Source organism: Myotis brandtii, unplaced genomic scaffold (assembly GCF_000412655.1).
Source record: "Myotis brandtii unplaced genomic scaffold, ASM41265v1 scaffold34, whole genome shotgun sequence".
NCBI lineage: Eukaryota > Metazoa > Chordata > Mammalia > Chiroptera > Vespertilionidae > Myotis > Myotis brandtii.
The window spans coordinates 5,101,538-5,122,102 of record NW_005363098.1 but is presented as its reverse complement, the minus strand read 5'-3'; the positions used below and the strand labels follow the sequence as shown (position 1 = coordinate 5,122,102).

At 42.0% G+C, this 20,565-nt stretch overlaps 1 protein-coding gene and 1 pseudogene across 1 annotated transcript in view; both read left to right on the top strand.

The window, feature by feature from the left end:
• The window catches only part of DCHS2 (dachsous cadherin-related 2), a gene marked incomplete at its 5' end in the record, with an annotated part of 199,825 nt that overhangs the window by 71,376 nt on the left and 107,884 nt on the right, over positions 1-20,565 (top strand). The gene's annotated exons all lie outside the window — the stretch shown is intronic.
• Positions 6,888-7,474, top strand: LOC102256604 (annotated as a pseudogene).

Below are 20,565 nucleotides of genomic sequence, written 5' to 3'. Positions count from 1 at the left end.
TTTTCAGGTTTGGGGAAATGCCTTTAGCCATTCCCAACAGGTGACTACATGTGTGACTCAACCCTGTTGAGTCCCCAAGTCTCATCAACCTTTTGATGAAACTCTTGAAATTATGACATGCTGGAATTGGTTCCCGGCAAATACAAGAATAAACTGTCATGCACACTCACAACTGTAAACCTACTTTTGCCCCACCTGTATGTACCACATCTTTATCTATTCAGTGATTTGGAATTTTTATATCTTACAATGTTGGTTACCCCACTAATTCTGGCAATCATCTATCACTGTGCAAACTTACCATAACATTACTGACTAAATCTCCCTTCACTTTTTCCACCCATCCACCCACTCTCCTCCCCTCTGGCAACCATACCTTTGGTCTGTGTTCTATGAGTCTGCTTTTATTTATTTGTTTGTACTACATTTGGTTTGTTTTTTTATAACAAAATTTTAAGTATAGATTTAATTATTTAATAACTAGAGGCCTGGTGCATGAAATCGTGCACTGGGGCAGGGGCAGGGTCCTTCAGCCCAGCCTGTGCCCTCTCGCAGTCCAGGAGCCCTCAGGGGATGTCCACCTGCTGGCAGTCAGACATCCCTTTCGCAGTCTGGGGCTCTCGGAGTCCGGGAGCCCTCGCTCCTTACTGCTGCTGTGCTTGCCAGCCGTGAGCCCGGCTTCTGGCTGCGCGGCGCTCCACCTGTGGGAGCGCACTAACTACCAGGGGGCAGCTCCTGCACTGAGTGCCTGCCCCCTGGTGGTCAATGCGCATCATAGCGACTGGTTGTTCTGGTCGTTCCGCCATACTGTTGCTTAGGCTTTTATTATATAGATTGTGGCTAAAATGTACACATATAGATTACAGCATGAGTTTTGTTATTTTAGTGATGCAAAGAAGCTCAGTTGGATTCTAAGCCTTGGAAATTGGAGTGACATATTGCAGAAGCTTTGAGCCAAGCTCACTTTTTTTTATTTGTTCACAATACACCTTGGAGAATACAGTGTAAATGGGAAAGAATGACTCTGAGTCTTCCCATCCCTCTGACAAGCCACACACTTGGGACTGTCCCAAGAGGTCAAATATGCTCTGCATGTGTTTTTTAGCCATGTGAGTCCCATTCGTATGGCTTCTAACAGAGGCTGACCCTCTCAAGGGTGTGCTCGTGTAAATAGTATAATGAAAATATTGTAATAAAATTCGCCTCCAGGATCCAGGCAACTGGGGTGGCTGTGATGGGGAGGGGAGAAGTGACAGGGACAGATGGAATCGGGGTCTGACAGGGAAGGAGCGATTCATGCTTGTTTGGCCTTGGAGCATAAAAACATCTGGGAAATAAAACGAGTGAAGTTGACTGGAAATGTGAACCTTTGCCAAGATTGTGTAAGAAAGGTGCAGTGAGGAACTGGAGCAGACGCTTACTTCCCTCTTCTCATCCTCCAGCTTGGAGATTAAAAAAAAAACAACAAGAAAGAAAACATATTGCTGCACGTGGGAATATTGGCCATCCTCAGAAACATGTATTAAGTTTGATTTCCCCAGTTCCCCTTCTGTGTAAGCAGTTGGTTGCCCAGGAAAGTGGGTGGAGCTACTGTGTGATGTGAGAGCATGTGCCCGGGCAGAGCATTAAATCGCTTCAGGAATCTTCAGATGTCAGAGAAGTCCTTTCTAGAGACAGGGACAGGAGGACTTTGAGGATCAGATGGAAGAAATGAAGAAACAGTAGGAAGACCCATTCCTCACTGGGTGGGGAAGAGCATCACAACTGCTATTGGGCAAACACTGCCTCTCTGGCCCTGTCCGCTGCTGATGCCCAGGTGCCGGGGTAACTGTGAGCTCAGCCAGGTCCCTCGGCTTCTTTGGATCTCTTATCCCCAGCAGAAACAGGCAACCGGGCAGTGGGCAGTGGCACTTCCTCTTCTAGAGACACAATCCTCCCATATTTCTGCTGTGGGCCTTCCTTCCAGGCCATTCTTTGGATCCATGCTGCTCCTTCTCTCTGCAATCTCTTCTCCTCTTATGTACTGTGGATGCTCCCCAAACCCCACTGCGTGATCCTGACAGTTTTACTTAGCACTCTCTTCCTACTCGTTCTCCTGTGTCCATCTTATTTCTAAGCATAGCCTTCGAACACCCTTGATTGAATAATCATCTCCAATATGTGTTTCTAAGCCATATTCAAGAATATATCTGTATGTATAAATGTAAATATAAAATATATGAAATATTATAAATAAATATGTAAAATATAAAATAATGCAATAAAATTTATAGATAAGATAAAATATTAAATAATAAAAGTGAAAACATCGTTAAAATAAATTTGTTTGCTTCCCACTACTCTGTCTATTCCAGTGATGGCGAACCTATGACACGCGTGTCAGAGGTGACACGCAAACTCATTTTTTTGGTTGATTTTTCTTTGTTAAATGGCATTTAAATATATAAAATAAATATCAAAAATATAAGTCTTTGTTTTACTATGGTTGCAAATATCAAAAAATTTCTATATGTGACACAGCACCAGAGTTAAGTTAGGGTTTTTCAAAATGCTGACACGCCGAGCTCAAAAGGTTCGCCATCACTGGTCTATTCCCTTTGCCAGATCTCGGAGTGCGCCTGTGCCTGTAGGAGAGCCCTGCTGGACAGGAGCTGCACTTGGCCTGAATCCCATCTGCTAGTCGTTGCCCTGACCAGCTTCCCTCGCCTCCTGACTGGCTCCACCTTAACATGCAGGGCCCGGAGAGACTGATGCTCCAGTTCCCCAGTGCCCAGGCTCAAACTTACTTCGGAATCTTTAGCTAAAAGCACTGGCTTTCTGGGCTTTCCCTCAGTACCAGAAGTCAGGTATTGAATAACCTCATAACTTCTGGTTGCTTCTCTGATCAAAGAGGAATTCTGTCAAATACCAGCCCATTTAAGAGCAGATCTGGGAATCGGTATGCCTCTCAGTGATAATATAGTGACACGCCTAGAGGCAGGAAATCCTTGGGAACTGGTCTCTGAGATACGTGAGGATATTGAAAATGAGAAGGAGGTCAGGAAGTTCTATTGCAAATGAGTCATGGGCTCCAGTCTAACGTATATGCAATTACACTCATGTATAGGTCAAAACAAATTCTGAAAGGTTTCATCAGTGTTAGGAGTGAAGATTAGAAAGGAATTCTAAGTGATGGGAAATACCATTCAAATTACCACCAAATTTCTGAAAATACTGTTTATCTTTATGCTTAGTTTCCTCATCTGTTGATTTGCAAATAATAGCTTCATTAGGTCCCTCATGGTTTCCCTAGATAGTTCAGTGATAATGTATTTAGCCAAAGAAAATAGCCATTTGTTAAGCAGTTGAACAGCTGCTAAAGTTTGTTGGAGGACATCTTATAGGGGACAAGCCTTTTGCCACACCCATATGAGCTCATTTTGGCAGTATGGACCCAACCTCACCCTGTTAGCAGCTGTTGGGATGGGGAGCACTTCCACTGTTGAGCTGCTGCATTCCCCAGTGACATGACTGCCATGCACATTCTGACCTCTCTGAATGTCCCCTGTTGTCCATCTATTCTTGGCTGCCGCATAATCCACAGTATCTCATTTAGGAAAGAGCTGGGCAGGATCTCCCTTCCAGTCTTCCCTTCACTTCTTTATCTTGCATACTTCATTAATTTTAGGTATTTGTGTAAGAAGAGGCTTATCCACCATTTCGGTAGGATTAATGTCTTAATACTTTAAAAGCATAGCTTTAGGCAGGAAATGGGGAGGCAGTGGTAATAAATTTTTGTTTTGAGTAGGGAAATAAATGTATAGTGATGTCAGAGATGCTTCCTGAATTATGGCCTCATTTTTTTTCCGCAGGTATCATGTTTCTCTTACCTCCCCAAAAAACAACAAAAAAGACAACAAAAAGGGTTGTTTGGAGATGTCTTTTTGCCTTCATTCTATATTACATTCTCTGGGATTTTTCTGCTTTGCTTCTCTTAATGTTAGAAACTCAACTTCAGGAAAATAATGTACAGAGTTATGTATTTTTTCTTTTGATTGGGCTGAAAAAAATACTAATTTAGGCTCTGAGTTAGTACTTTGTTCTAAACCTTGAGAAGTTAATTAATAGCCAACTTAGTATTTTGGAATCATCTTTTAAACATACAGATATGTTACTCTGAATTTGAATATATCTCTATCTTTATCTCTATCTACCTCTATATCTATATCATCTATCTATATCTATGTTGTGTTCACCAGATCATTTATTGACTGCCTCCTCTCTGTCTGGTACTGTTCTAGAAGCTGAAGGTAATAGTGCTGAACTAGACAAAATGCTTTTCAAATGGAGCTTACTGTTATTTTTTGGTAGGGGAAAAATATAAAACAGTAATAAATAAATAAATAAATAAATAAAATTATTTCAAATATTAAGGCAAAAGGGAAAATAAAGTAGATGTATTCATTATGGTCCCAGCAAGAAACAGAGGGAGCACTTAAATTATGATAATTTGAAAACAGTTTAATAGAAGTTCTATTTACAAAGGTAAGGTCAGGGGCAGGGTAAGGAGACCTTATAAATGAATGCAGTACTGAGGTTAGTAACAGAGGCAAACCCTGCAATGGAGGAACCAGTTACTCAAAAGCCAGACAGGACCGGTGGAGAGGGCTGCTGTGTAGGGGCTCTGACCTTCAGCCAGGTCTTGGCCAGCTCTTGTCTCTGCAGGAAGGAAACTCGGGGAAGTAAGTTGCCAGCCTCATGGTTCCCCATTGGCCTGATCCACTAGAAGTCACATGGTGAAGCAGCAGCATGATGTAATCTGTACATGTCAGTTTTCTAGGGCACAAAGCAGGTGGGAGAAAGGTGGGCTCTGTCAGTCTCAAGGGGCAGGGGGATATCCCCCAACAGAGGGAAATAGAACATTACACGGGGTGTACAATGGGGTGAGGCCACAACGTTAGTAACAAAGAAACAGAATTTCTGGAGGATGAGGCCCAGAAATCAGGATTTTAAAAAGATTCCCAGGTGATTCTAATGCGCAGCCAAGGCTGAGAACCACTGATCTGTGTTGTATTGTTTCTGCCATAAGTGTGCTTACAGTTTATTTGCAATGATCAAAATTAAGTTTATGGAAAAGATAACTAGGAAAATAAAACTGGTTATAAGTGATACAACTGTTATACACCAAAACTCTTACATTTAAGAACAGGAAGCGATTGTTTCTCCTTTTGAAGATGAGGAGACATTTCATGGAGCAAGTGTAATTGAAACTGAACTTAAGGAATGGATAGGCTGTTAGTAGTTGGGAAAGAAGGAGGAAACATTCCAGGATTGTAAAGTGTCCTGGGCCAAAGTGCACAGATGGGACACATTTTAGGAACCATTTGGCTGAAGTGGTGGATGATTCTACAATCCTAGAATCATAGACTTGTACTGAAAACAAACCTTCTCTCTTCTGAACTCCCACGCAGTGTGAAATCACATCTGTAGGTACTAGATAGCTTCCTTTCTTCTTCCCCATTTCCCTTTCCCCTCCCTCCTTACCTCGGTGCCTTTCAACAGGCATTTATTGAGCACCCACCATTTGCATAGTTGCAATAAGCAAGCCAGTAAGACACTGCAATGAACAAGACCGGGTACCCAGTCAGTTGGGGAGTTCAGTTTCAATCTCATATTCCAGAAAGTCTCTCAGTAATTTAACAAGATTGTAATACTGATAGCTAACACTGAAGACTTTTTATATACCTGACACTGTTCTTATTCAAAGAAACTTGGTTTGTCTTATGAAAAATGCATTCAAGACTCAGGAGAAAGGATTACTGAAATGGTCTTTCATGTTTGGGCCCTACAAAGGTGTGTTTGACTGTTTTAAAAGAAGCACTCGTGCCCTAACTGGTTTGGCTCAGTGGATAGAGTGTCGGCCTGTGGACTGAAGGGTCCCACGTTTGATTCTGGTCAAGGGCATGTACCTTGGTTGCGGGCACATCCCTAGTAGGGGGTGTGCAGGAGGCAGTTGATCGATGTTTCTCTCTCATCAATGTTTTTAACTCTCTATCCCTCTCCCTTCCTCTCTGTAAAAAAAAAAAAATCAATAAAATATATTTAAAAAAATAAAAGAAGCACTCGTTTGCTGAAGTAGTATGTTGACTGGATAACCTACTGCCTATCAAGTGTGCACGAGACTTTAACTTTGCACAAATTATGGAAGAGGGAGATTTTCTTAGTGAGAGACCTGGGTCCAAAGTGATTTCCTTCTGCTCCACGGGCACATCTCCTACTTTTGGGATTTCTTTCTGGAATTCCAGACCTCAGTGCAGCAGGAGACCGGGCAGGTGAAGGCCTCAGGCAGGATGGGAGGACATTGAGAGAAGCAGCCAGACTGAGAAGGAGCCACCTCGGAGGCCCAGCTCCCGGGCGGCCGACGTGTCTGGGGGCGGAGGCTGGTTCTGCTCCAGAGGAGGTGAGAAATCTGACTTGCACGCTGTCCTCAGAGAGATGTTTCCTTAGAGGCTTGCTGTGGTTTCTCTTCATTTCCGATGTTGACAAGACAGAATTCATTTGGAAAAAGAGTGCTTCGTGATTCACAATTAGCTCTGTGTGTGTTTAATAAGCTCTTTAGGAATTTCCCTTATAACTTTTAAGTCTTTTCTTTTTCACTTCAGACTAGTTTAAAGACATACATTATGAGCGCGCGGTGCCAGAAGGCGGCGGCGCGGCAGGATTGTCCCTCGGCTGGCGGCTGCCATAGCGTAGTCGGGTGCATTGCCCTGGAGACTAGCGAGGCCAGTGGAGTGGGCTGCGCGTTGAGCCGACCCTATTTTTCGACTAGGACTGCTATGGCCCCGAGTGATGGTGGGATGGGTAACCGGTTTTCCATGGACACAGCCTAGCAGAAAGATGCGGCCTGTATGTCTCCCTGGCCGCTGACCCACCGGCCTGATGATAGCATCTCCAGGTTCCTTCCCGGTTCAGTTCAGTCGGCGGCCTCTCAGGGATCACCAGGAGCCTGTATATCAGCAGTGGGGTGGCTGCCAACAACAACCTTACGCTCTCCAGCAGCCACATCACCTCGGTCGTCAATGTCTCGGGGGAGGTGGTGAATATCTTGTATGAAGACATCCAGTATGTGCAGGTGCCTACAGCTGGCACTCCCAGGTCACACCTCTGTGACTTCTTTGACCCCATTGCTGACCACATCATCCATGATGTCGGGATGAAACAGGGCCGCACGCTGCTCCGCTGCCAGCCGGTGTGAGCCGCTAGGCTGCCCTGTGCCTCGCCTACCTCATGAAGTACCACACCATGTCCCTGCTGGCCGCTCACACGTGGACCAAGTCATGTCGGCCTGTCATCCGGCCCAACGGGATTTTGGGAGCAGCTCATTCACTAAGAGTTCCAGCTGTTTGGCAAGAACACCGTGCACATGGTCAACTCCCCTGTGAAAATGATCCTTGACATTTATGGGAAGGAGGTTCGTTTAATGATTGCACTGTAAGCCATGCCACCAGCCCCTGCATCAGGGTCAGAGGTGCAGATCTGCTGCTGATCATACACTGAGATCTGGACTTAAACATCCTGCTTTTGTGCTACAGAAAAAAACAGGTGATGCCTTTTATCAGAGCAATAAAAAAGGAAGAGTGCGGTAGTTTTTAACTTGTAATCCTTCTCTTTTAAGATTAAACTCACTAAGTGTAAAATGGTGAAGATAAGTTTCCCACCCTGTGAGTGACAGGTCATGGCTACTGGCCAGAGGGGAGAGTAAGTAAGGCAGGTGGTGCCTGAGTCAAATGGACCACCGCCCAAAGCCAGACTGGAATCCGCAGCCTTCCCCCAGACCAGTGGTTGGCAAACTGCAGCTCGCGAGCTACATGCGGCTCTTTGGCCCCTTGAGTGTGGCTCTTCCACAAAATACCACGTGCGGGCGCGCATGTACAGTGCGATTGAAACTTGGTGGCCCATGCGCAGAAGTCGGTATTTTGTGGAAGAGCCACACTCAAGGGGCCAAAGAGCCGCATGTGGCTCATGAGCCGCAGTTTGCCGACCACGGCTCCAGACCAACTAACCCAGGCCTGAGTGCCGCAATTCCACCTCGTTCTTTCAAACCCAAGAGCCTTAAGCACCGTGGCACCTCCTTGCTTAACAGTAAGTGCCCACCTACTGGATAAGTGACTGTCCAAGGTGCTCTGGGAACCCTAGGGGTTCTGGGCCAATGCCGCTCCCACCTTCAACCACAGGGCCCAGCTCTGGTTTTCTGGATTGGATTTATGCATAAGATAATTTTCAAAAAAACTATTCCATCATATAACATTTTTTTTTGGAGTGCTGTTGTACAGGATAGGGTCTGAAAGTGCCCTTGGCAACCCCCACCAGCCTTTGCTGAAAGGTGGCATTAGTTTTCTCTGGGGCACCTGTGGAGATAGGGCCTGACATCAGGGCTTAGAGGTTCCTCTCACAGGCCTTGGCTCAGAAGGCTGGAGCTGCAGACCCAAACCTAGCCTTGTCACCTTCTCCCCATGTGATTTTGGACCTCTTGGAGCCTGTTTCCTCATATGTCCAAGCAATGACCGCCTTTTACCACAGGGTTGTCATGAAGATTCAATAGTTCCTTAGCACGGTGCCTAGAACTGCTTCGAGTAACCAGCAGTTCTCACCATGAATGATGCTGTGGCTCTGCTGGTTCAAATCAGCACGGTCATCCTCCTAATGGCATTTCCACATCGTGCATTTCCTTTAATGTTTACAAAGTGTTCTTCCAAAAGAAACCTTTTCAGAGTCCTCCTGGTGTTTAATCCATGTGTCACCTGGGGGTCTCAAAGCAAGGAGCACACTGCCAGCTTCCCCCAAAAGGCCTCATTTAGATCACTGGCCATTAGAGCCAGTACCCTGGTCTGGCTCACCCACTGGGGCCCACAGGGGCATATGCCAAAGGGACCAATGAGTGGGCCCCACCAGTAGGCCCTGACATCCAGCATTGCTCAAATACTCCAGGGGCCTGAGGAGCTGGCTCAAGACCAGCTATTCTGATACAGAAGTTTCCAGGCAAACAATATATGAGACAGACAAAAGCACAACTGCTCTGTGGGTCAAGAACCCAGTGCCAACCAAATGCCCCTTCTCTCTAAAACTACCCACCCTCGCTTCCACAAAGGGCGTGCCCAGGGGTTCGATTTTAGGCTTGGGGGAAAAGGAAAATCGCTCTTGCTAGACTGATCTCGTTTTACGTTGAACAAACAGACCCACAAACACCAGGGCTGGGATGGAAGAACCCTCCCAAAGCAGCCTTTCTGGAAGAAACCTCGTTGGAAAATTTCTTCTAAAGCGTTTTTAAGGAGAAATTTATTTGAATTTTGTTTTCATTTTAAAAAATTTTAAATTAGCATACCAAAAAATTAACTTTTTTTGTATGTACAGTTCTGTGTGTTTTAGCACATTTGCCTAACCACATCCACAGTCAGGACATAGCAGTTCCATCACCCCCAAAATCCCCCTTTGCAGCCCCTTTTTAGTCAAACATTCACCCCATCCCAGCCTCTGGCAAGCACTGATCTCTTCCTATAGATTTACCTTTTCCAAAATGTCACATACATAGAATCATAAAGGATATAACATCTGGAGACTGGCTTCTTCCAGTGTGATGTCTTTTGAGATTCATTCTTTTCACAGTGCTGCTTTTTATATTCACCTGTTGAAGGATATTTGGGTTTCCAGCTTGGGGCAATTTTGAAAGAACTACAAACATTTATGTGTGTAGGGTTTTATGTGAACTTAGCTTGTCATCTAGGATATCTACCTAGGAGTGAGATTTTTGCTCAGTCATATGGTAAAGGTTATATTTAACTTCATAAAAAGCTACCAAACTTCCAGAGTGGCTGTACCTTCTATGTTTCACTATGAGATATTCAGTTTCTCTGTTTCCTCGCTGTTATTTGGTACTGTCGATATTTTTTATTTTAGCCATTCTGATAGGTGTGTGGTTTTAATGAGCATTTCTTTAATGGTGAATGATGTTGAGCGTATTTTTGTGTGCCCAATTGCCCTCCACATACCCTCTGTTAAAAAATGTCTATTCAATTCTTTTGCCCATTTTTAAATTGGATCATTTTCTCACTTTTGAGTGTTGACAATTTGTTATATATTCTGGATGCAATGCCTTTGTAAGATACGGATTTGTAAATATTTCCCCCAATTTAGCTTGTCTTTTCATTCTCTTAAAAGTGTCTTTTGTAGAGCCAAAGTTTTTAAATTTGATGAAGTGCTACTTACCAATTTTTTCTATTATGGATTGTTATTTTGGTGTCAGACGTCAGCCTACCCCAGATCACAGGGCTTTTCTTTAATGTTTTAAAGTTTGAGAGTTTAAAATTTTCACTTATTTCTATGATTCTGTTTTATAAGGTGTGAGTTTCATACATTTTCATATGGGTCTAATCCTTCAATATCATTTGTTGAAGACTCTCCTTTCTCCACTGAGCTGCCTTTGCACCTTTGTGTAGGTCTATTTTGGGACTCTTTATTGTTTGATATATGTGTTTTCTCTTCACCAGTAGTTCACTATCTTGATTTACTGTAACTTTATAGTAAATCTTAAAATAGAGGGGAAAAAAGAAATATGTTATTAGCAAAGGGCAATATATTTTATTTTCTCTGCACAATGTATATGAATTATAGATTGGTCTCCTACGAAAGTTTTTCCTCAAGAACTATTAATATTCTTAGGTAGAGTTTTAGTGCTAGTCTTAATTAAATTTGTTCATTAAATGTAGCTCAGACACCATCATAATACTGAAATTGAAGTAATCAATGGGCAGCAAATGAGATTATTGTGATTTGAAAATGATCTAGCTGAATGTATTTCACACATGAAAGAAGTGTTTTAAATTTGCATTTTTTATCACAAATACTTGTAATCTAGGTTTTGGAGAAGTTCATCTTAAGGTGATACTAGTTTAACTTTCTCATTTGTTAACTTGCTTCCCACAGTTAATTCCATATCAATTACATATGGAGATGAAAAATACTGTTGAGCTGAATCTGAAGGGCTGTCCATGACACGGGTGGGCTGAGGGAGAGAGATGGACTGGAGTGGGTGGGAGGCGCAACAGCAGGGCTCTGGTTCAGAAACTCTAGCTTTGGAAGGAGATGGGGGAGGGAAGCGGTCAGGCAGGAGGAGAAAAGGCAGGATGTAGTCACGGGAATGCATAGAGACAGGTTTTTGCCCAGTCCCACCGCTGGAAAGTGGTTCCCTTTGGGACTGCTACTATGGAGCTTGCAATGAAGCAGGCTTTGCAAGCGCTGGTACTGCAGCCTTCTTCCAGATCCTGGAGAAAGGGAGCACTGGACAAAAGACCAGGGGGAGAGAGACTCAAGTTTGTGTGGAGGATCTCATTGACCTAGCCGGGGATTCTCAGAGTGTGTGTTCTTAGCATGAAGCAGGCTTTGCAAGCGCTGGTACTGCAGCCTTCCCAGATCCTGGAGAAAGGGAGCAGTGGACAAAAGACCAGGGGGAGAGAGACTCAAGTTTGTTTGGAGGATCTCATTGACCTAGCCGGGGATTCTGAGAGTGTGTGTTCTTAGTCTCTGATGGCAAGCTACCAGGACTTTTCCTGTGGTGGATCTCATGACATGCTCTAAAGCATGTGGAAGGGCAAAGCATCCCTAGGTTCTTTAAGTTCCTAACTCAGCGGTTCTCAACCTGTGGGTCGAGACCCCTTTGGGGGTCGAACGACCTTTTCACAGGGGTCGCCTAAGACCATCGGAAAACACATATATAATTACATATTGTTTTTGTGATTAATCACTATGCTTTAATTATGTTCAATTTGTAACAATGAAAATACATCCTGCATATCAGATATTTGCATTACGATTCATAACAGTAGCAAAATTACAGTTATGAAGTAGCAACGAAAATAATTTTATGGTTGGGGGTCACCACAACATGAGGAACTGTATTAAAGGGTCGTGGCATTAGGAAGGTTGAGAACCACTGTCCTGACTACTTGTCAACAAGAAAGAGAGAAAAATTTCCTAAGGACATTCATTGTAGAGTGCCTGCTTGGATGAGTCTGTGCTAGAGTCATTTGTAGTTGAGTTACCACATAACCTCTGCTCCACTGCACACCTGCAAAGCCTGTGAGTGTTTGCTCTTGGTGAAGTAGATTGGGGTTGACAAAAAAAAAGAAAAAAAAAAGAAAGAAAACATAGTAGCCTTTTTGCAGCAGACTAACAGAGATCAGATATGAACTGTTGTTGAACCCGAAATTAAGTAGATATGACTCAGCCTCTTAAAGTCAGATCTGTAATAAATGAGCAAGCTCCCCTGATGGAGATGGGGAAGGAGAAAAAGAGCCGTCAACTCCAAGCAAAAGACCATGTGGGCCCAGAATTTGGGCATTTGAGTGTGTATCCTGTCCTCTGTCACATTGTCATAAAGGGGATTTCTGGGATTACATATTCCCTGACTCATGGCAGACCCCAGTATGTGTGGGGCAGTGTCAGGACTGCCGAGGACTTTGGGTGCGTGGGCACCTCCACATTTCTGGTGTGTTTGGTATCCAGCTGTGCTCATGAGGAAAAGGATTAGGGGAGCTGGCATCTTTCTTCTCTGGTGACAGATGCAGATCCCAGAAGAGGGGAAGATTGTAACCTGATGCTGACTGCTTCCTTTCCAAGACAGACACTCAGATCCTAGCTCCAAAATTTGTCAGAAGAAACTTTGGGGTATGCAGTCATGTGCAGTCGGGAAATTGGTAATGTCACCCAACACAATAGCCAAGGAAGAAAGGAAGGTGGGATCTGTGCTGCAAGTCAGAAGAGATTCACTTGCCACAAGCAAATATAACACATGATCCCTCGGAGAGAAAACTGTGTAATAGATTTGTCAGGATTCCAGAAAGTTTTCTTGCAGTGAGATGTAATGAGATCAAGGCATTTAGTCATTAACATTCCTGTGTGGTGTTGACTCGCACAAGAAAAACATTAAGGGCTATCATTTGCTCTTCTGGCCACTCAGAGTAATCCTCCCATCATAAACAACTATAAAACCAGATAGAATATATGAGACAACTGTTTTCAGGTGTTATATGATAGGCAGAGTAGGACAGATTCTTGAGCAAAGAGAAACACATGAGATGAACCCCTTGTTTGCCCTGCCCTTTGGGTTCAGGGCACTTCTCTCATTGTAGAGAACTGAGGAGGAGACCGAGAGAAGCGGTGGGATTGCTGAACTGAGAGGCGGTGATTGGATCTTGGGGGCTGCTAAAACTTGGTGGGTAGAGCACTAGAAGAGATGGATTTGCTCAGAGGGGGCCCAAAAATCTGTGTGGATGCTGACCCTAGGTCTGTGGCCCGGGCCTGGGCTGTGCACATGCAGGCCAAGACCGTGAGGGTAGCAGTAAGTAGTTGTTGTGGGGATGAGAAGTGACACAGAAAAACCCGAGTTTATCCAGTGCTAAGAGTTACTGGAGTTTCATTGCAGATGTGAGGAGACCTCGCTGAACAACTTGGATATTCTTTTGAAATCACAGAAAGGTCACACCTTAGGAATAAGAACCATGCCCTCAAATAAGGGCCACACCCTAAAAACTAAAATGACAACTCCTTAAAGGAAGACAGCAAAATCCAGGGTCTTTACAGTGTGTCACACACAATACCCATGTACAATAAAAATTTTCCAAACACGTGAAGAGGCAGGAAAATGTGACTCAGAGAAGTAGACCTCAGTATGACCCAGACGTTAGATTTTGTAGACAAGGATTTTAAAATAGCTATTATAAATATGTTCAAGGACTTAAAAAAAAAAAGGATGGTTTGAATGAAGGAACATATGGGGATGTCAGCAAAAAAACAGTAACTATAAAAATGATCTCAATGGAAACTCTAGAAATAGAAAGGACAATATCTGAAATAAAAATTCCAATATGAAGAATGGAAAGAAAAATGATTTTTAAAAATTGAACAGAGCCTTAGTGATGTCTGGGACAATATACAGGGTGGGGCAAAAGTAGGCTTACCGTTCTTCGGATGGAAAATAACACAATAATTAATAAATAATAATGTAAGAATAAACTGTGTTTTGTGTACTCACAACTGTAAGCCTACTTTTGCCCCACCCTGTAATTTATTATTCACATAAGTGGAGTCCCTGGGGAGAAGAATGTAAATGGGACAATACAAAATATATGTAGTTGAAGAAATAGGTCTAAAATTTTTCCAGATTCAGAGAAAAACATCAATTTACATATCTAAGAACATTAGTAAACTCCAAACAGGATAAATGAAAAATGAAATACACTTATATCATCATTTAACTGCCAAAAATTAAAGATAAGGAGAATATCATGAAAGTGGCCAGAGGCAGTAGGGGAAGAAAACATATATAACAAGGAACAACATTTAAAAGCTAAATTATATCGATAATAAGCATAAGAAAGTTGGTGTGGCTTTGTCTTTTCAGATGTAGACAAAAACTATTACCACAGGTCAAGAAGGACATTTCATAATGACAAAAGGACACTTAACCATTTTCAGATGTAGACAAAAACTATTACCACAGGTCAAGGAGGACATTTCATAATGACAAAAGGACAATTAACCATCTATAATAATAAAGCATAATATGCTAATTAGACTGAACAATTGAACAACCTTCCAGACGTCCTTCCGGATGACCTTTTGGACAAAGCCAGGGCTGTGAGGGCCAAGCCCCTTGCACGAATTTCATGCATCAGGCCTCTAGAAAGATATAATGATCCTAAATGTGAATCCATCTAATAGAATTGCAAAATCTGACAGAACTTAAGGGAGGAATAATAAAATACACAAGTTGGAGATTTTAACAGCCCTTCTGAGTAATTGATAGATTAAGTAGATTTAAAGCATACATACTTTTAAATTTTTTTAAATTTAATTTGTGCCATCACCATTTAACCCCCCTACACCCTCTTCCACCTCCCCCCAACCCTTCTTCCCCACAGTCACCACACTGTTGTCTGTGTCCATGAGTTCTTTCGTTCTTTTCTTTTTATTCAATCTCTCCATCCTCCACAACACCCTCTCCACCGGAGCTGTCTGCCTGCTCTCTGTCTATTAGTTTGTCTCTGTTTTGCTTGTTAGTTCAGTTTGTAAAGCATATAGCTTTAAACAACTCTTTTCTCCACTTAGCAGTTATAGAACCCTATTTCCAACAGTTGCAAAACACATATTGTTTTCAAGTACACAGGGAATGTTCAACATCATACATCATATGTTGGGCCATAAAAAAGCATCAACATATTTAAGAGATTGAAATCATAGAGACCATGTTCTCTGACAACAGTGAAATTAAGTTAGAAATAAATAACAATAGAATTTCTAAGAAAGAAACCCAAATATTTGAACATTAATTAATACTCTTCCAAATAATATATAGGTCCATGAAAAACTTGAAAAGGAAATTAGAAAATATTTTTAACTAAGTGATAATAAAAATATAGCATTAAAATGTGTAGGGTGCAGTTAAAACAGTATTAGAGGAAAATTTATTGCTTTACATAATTCTATCATAAAAGAAGAAAGTGCAAGATAGAGCAAAGTAGTAAATAGAAGGAGAATTCCATAAAGTAGAACATATATGTTAGAGAAAATTACCATATAAAAGTTTCTTTGAAAAAATTAATAAATTGATTAGCCCCTAACAAGAATAATAAAGAAAAAGAGAAAAAATGAATTATCAATAATAAGAAATAAAATGAAGATATTATGGCAAATTCTATATATGTAAAAAGATTGTTTTGCAAAATTTCATGTCAATTTCATAACTTGTATGAAAAGGACAAATAACCAACTTCACAAAACTGACAATGAGAAGTGAAAAATCTTAGTAGCTCTAGATCTACTCAAGAAATAGAATCTGTAATAACTACCTACTCCTGTCTCTCAAAATGAAAAAGCTCAGATAGTGTTATGAGTGAAGTCCATTGGACATATAAGAAATTAATGCCAATTACAAATAAACTAAAAAAATAGAGGGAGGGGGAATATTTTACAACTCATGTTATAAATCCAGGATAATTCCGACATTAAAACCTAATAAGTAAACAAAGTTACAATGAGTATATTTTATAAACACAGATTTTAAAATCTTCAGCAAAACAGAAAATTAAATCTGATAATAGGTTGCTCAGCATTTGAAAATCAATGTAAATTATCCACATTAACAAAATAATTTCAATAATTGCAGGAAACATATTTGACAAATTCAAAACGTATTCCAGATTAATAAAACAAGCACAACTGCTGGCAACAAAACGGAAACAGGGCTTTATAAAGGGCATCTACAGAAAGTTATACCTAACTTTATACCTAATGAGAGGCTGGATGCTTTTCTCCTAAGATAAGGAAAAAGGCAAGAATGCTTATTTTCACCACTTCTACTTAATAGTGTACTATGAAGGTCTTTACCAGAGCAGTAAAGCAAGAAAAAAACTCACAAAAGATTGGGAATAATGAAGTAAGACAGTTTTTATTCATAGGTTACATGATTATGTAGAAAGCCCTAATAAATATAATTATTTATTAGTATGTGAATTTAGCAAGATCCCGGAATACAAGGTTTATATACAAAGAGCAATTATTTTTCTATATATTTGCAATAAAAATAGTAAATTCAATTTTTAAAATTCAACTTGAAAATATTATAAAAAATAATATACTTAGGAAGAACTGTGATAAATGATGTGTAGGACCTTGAAAAACAACAGAACTTTGCAGAGAGGAAAAAAAGATCTAAATTAATAGATATGTAATGTTCATAGACTAGTATAGTTAACTAGAGGCCCGGTGTATGAATTCGTGCATGGGTAGGGTCCTGCCACCTGCCCTGATGAGGGCCACTAGGGGCCGGGCCAGTGGGGGGAAGGGGCTGCGGGTGGTTGGCCGGCCAGCCCTGTCCCCGATCGAGGTGGAGAGGGCCAATTGGGGGCCAGACCAGCTGAGGGGAGGGGCCACGGGTGGTTGGGGGGGGGGGGGATTGGGGCCCTGATTGGGCCGGTTGGCCGTTGCAGTGCACATCATAGCAACCAGTCATTCCGGTTGTTCTGTCATTATGGTTGCTTGGCTTTTATATATATAGATACTTTTAAAATGTCCTTTCTTCCCAAATTGATCTACAGTTTTATCAAAGTCCTAATCAAGATTCTAACAGACTCATTTGACAAAATCTGCAAGTTGATTTTGTATGGTAATATATAGGATCTGGAACAGCCAAACATCTAAATATATATACTATAGGCCTGTTGCACAAAGAGATTCATGCAATAGGCCTTCCTTTCCCCTGGCTGCTGGCACCGGTTTGCCTCCGGCACCCGGGGCCCAGGCCTTTGCTCTGGCCGAGTTCTGGCCGGAGCCGGCCCCGGAAACGTCAGGCTTTGCTGCTCTGCCGGCCCAGGAAACGTCAGGCCTCACTGCTCCACCGGCCCCGGGCCGTCAGGCTTCGCTCCACTGCTTGGAGCCTACGCATGCAAATTAACTGCCATCTTTGTTGGCGGTTAATTTGCATATCACGCTGATTAGCCAATGGGAGGCATAGTGAAGGGACGGTCAATTACCATGTTCGTCTATTATTATATAGGATATAAAAGCTTAAGTGATTGGCAGGCTGTCCGGTAGCTATGACATGCAATGACCACTAGGGGGAAGACGCTCAATGCACAGGCATGGAAACTTGGAACAGACTGATGAATCTCAGAGGGAAGAGGGGAATGGGGAGGGCAGGAAGAGATTAACCAAAGATCTTATATGCATATTAGAGTGCATGTATTCATGCACCGGTGGGGTTCCTCAGCCTGGCCTGCGGAGATTGGGCCAAAATCAGCTCTCCAACATCCCCTGAGGGGTCCCGGATTGCGAGTGGGCACAGGCCAGGCCAAGGGACCCCACTGGTCCCTGTAGTTTTTAGATAAAAACAATTGAGAGACTTGCTCTAACTGATTCATGACTTTGTATAAAGCTATAGTAATCAAGAAAGTGCAGCATTGGCATAAAGACAAAGAAATAAATTGGTGGAACAGAATTTGAGTCCAGAAAGAGATCCTCATAATTGATTTTTGACAAAGGTGTCAGGGCAATTCAATGGTGAAAAGCAAGTCTTTTCAGTAAATCATTATGGAATAATTGTATATCTGTAAGGGGGAAAAATTGGCCACAATCTCACACCATACACAAATATTAATTTGAAATTACCTATAGACTGAAGTGAAAATTTCCAAACTTCTAGAAGAAAACACAGGAAAATATCTTTGTACTCTTGAGGTAGGTAAGATTTCTCAGAGGACACAAAAGAGCCCAAACCATAAAAGAAAAAACACACAAAACTGGTCAAATTGAACTTAACAAAAATTAAAAAGTTTTGTTCATCAAAAACACCATTAAGAAAATGAAAAGGTAAAATGCATATTGGGAGAGTATATTTGCTATCTTGTCATCTATAATAATAAAAGCATAATATGCTAATTAGACCGGACAGCCGAACAACCTTCCAGACGTCATTCCGGATATCCTTCTGGATGAAGCATCAGGGCGGGGGCCGAGGCAGAGGTGGTTAGGGGTGATCAGGCAGGCAAGCGAGCAGTTAGGGGCGATCAGGCAGGCAAGCAGAGTGGTTAGGGGTGATCAGGCAGGCAAGCAGTTAGGAGCCAGCAGTCCTGGATTGTGAGAGGGATGTCCAACTGCCTGTGGGATTGGGCCTAAACCAGCAGTGGGACATTCCCCGAGGGGTCTCGGATTGCGAGAGGGTACAGGCCAGGCTGAGGGACACCCCTCCTCCTCCTCTCCCCCCCATGCAGATTTTCGTGCACTGGGCCTCTAGTAATAAATAATAAAATATCAAACAAGCCTATATAAAACAAAATACTTGAAATGACACTTCACAAAAAATGATATGTAGGAATATCCAAAAATGTATGAAAAGTATTCAACATCCTTAATCATTAGGAAAATGAAAATTAAAGTCATAATGTATACTACTTCACATCCACTAGAATGGATAAAATTAAAGTCTGATAACATCAATCCAAATTAGGATATGGGGTATCTGGAACCCTCACATGTTGCTGGTAAAATACTTTGGGGAAAGTGTTTGATAGTTTCTTATGAAGTTAAATATACACTTACCCCATAACCCTGTAGTTCCATGACTACATGTTTACCCAAGGAAAATGACAACATATGTTTACAAAAGGAAAACATGTACCAAAATGTTCATCGCAGCTTCATTTATAATAGCCTCCAACTGGGAACAACACAAATGCTCATGGTGAATGGAAAAATAAATTGTGCCAGATAGATTTAATGTAATACTATCCAGCAGTATAAATGAATGATCTGAAACATAAAATACTATATATGGATGCATTTTAAAAACCTAATGTTGAGTGAAACCAGATTCAAAAAAGCACATACATTATTTCATTTATGTGAAGTTAATAAATTAGCAAAATTAATCTATGGCAACAGAAATTAAAATAGTAGTTGCTTAGGGGGGTAAGAGTGATTGGGTGAGGATTGGAGTGATTGAAATGCTGTATATTTTGATTTGTATGTTGGTTACATAGATCTCTATCTCTATCTCTATCTCTATCTCTATCTCTATCATCTGTCTATATCTACCTCAAAACTCATCTAATTATGCCTTAAGATCAACGCATATACTGAATGCAAATTTTACTCTAATAGGAAAATGAGTAAGAGAATGGACTCCATTTCATTTTTTGGAGCTGCACACAGTCGGAAGCTGGCAGGTTAGGAGCATGGAGAGGTGGGCAGAGAGTGATGGATGGGAGTGGTCGGCAAACTGAGGCTCGCGAGCCACATGCGGCTCTTTGGCCCCTTGATTGTGGCTCTTCCTAAGCCTTAGGAGTACTCTAATTAAGTTAATAGCAATGTACCTACCTATATAGTTTAAGTTTAGAAAATTTGGCTCTCAAAAGAAATTTTAATCGTTGTACTGTTGATATTTGGCTCTGTTGACTAATGAGTTTGCCGACCACTGGTAGGGTAAAGGAATAGGTAAGCACAGCAGAGCATTGGAGATGCAGCGGGGGAGGGGGCAGATTTCCTAGCCAGCATGAGTATGAAACCTGGGGGAAAGGAAAGAATGTTTAAGAAGGATGTTGCAATGGTTGGCAAACTGCGGCTCAGCAAACTGAGGCTTGCGAGCCACATGCGGCTCTTTGGCCCCTTGAGTATAGCTCTTCACAAAATACCCGACTTCTGCGCATGGGCCACGAAGTTTCAATTGCCCTGTACGTGCGCGCCCACACGTGGTATTTTGTGGAAGAGCCACACTCAAGGGGCCAAAGAGCTGCATGTGGCTCTCGAGCCGCGGTATGCCGACCACGGATTTAGGGAAATCTGTTTGTTTGGAACAGTGTGAAGGCTCATGTCTTCCCTTCAAGAAAACCTGAAGCACTCCATTCTTCTTGACTTTCAAAGTCGATTCCTGTTGCTTTTGAAAGTGTCACCATACTGAAGCTAGGTACAAAAGGACTCAATTCCTGAGGATTTCAGGTAGCATGCCCAAGAGTGTTTAACTCTCAATACTCTGACAGC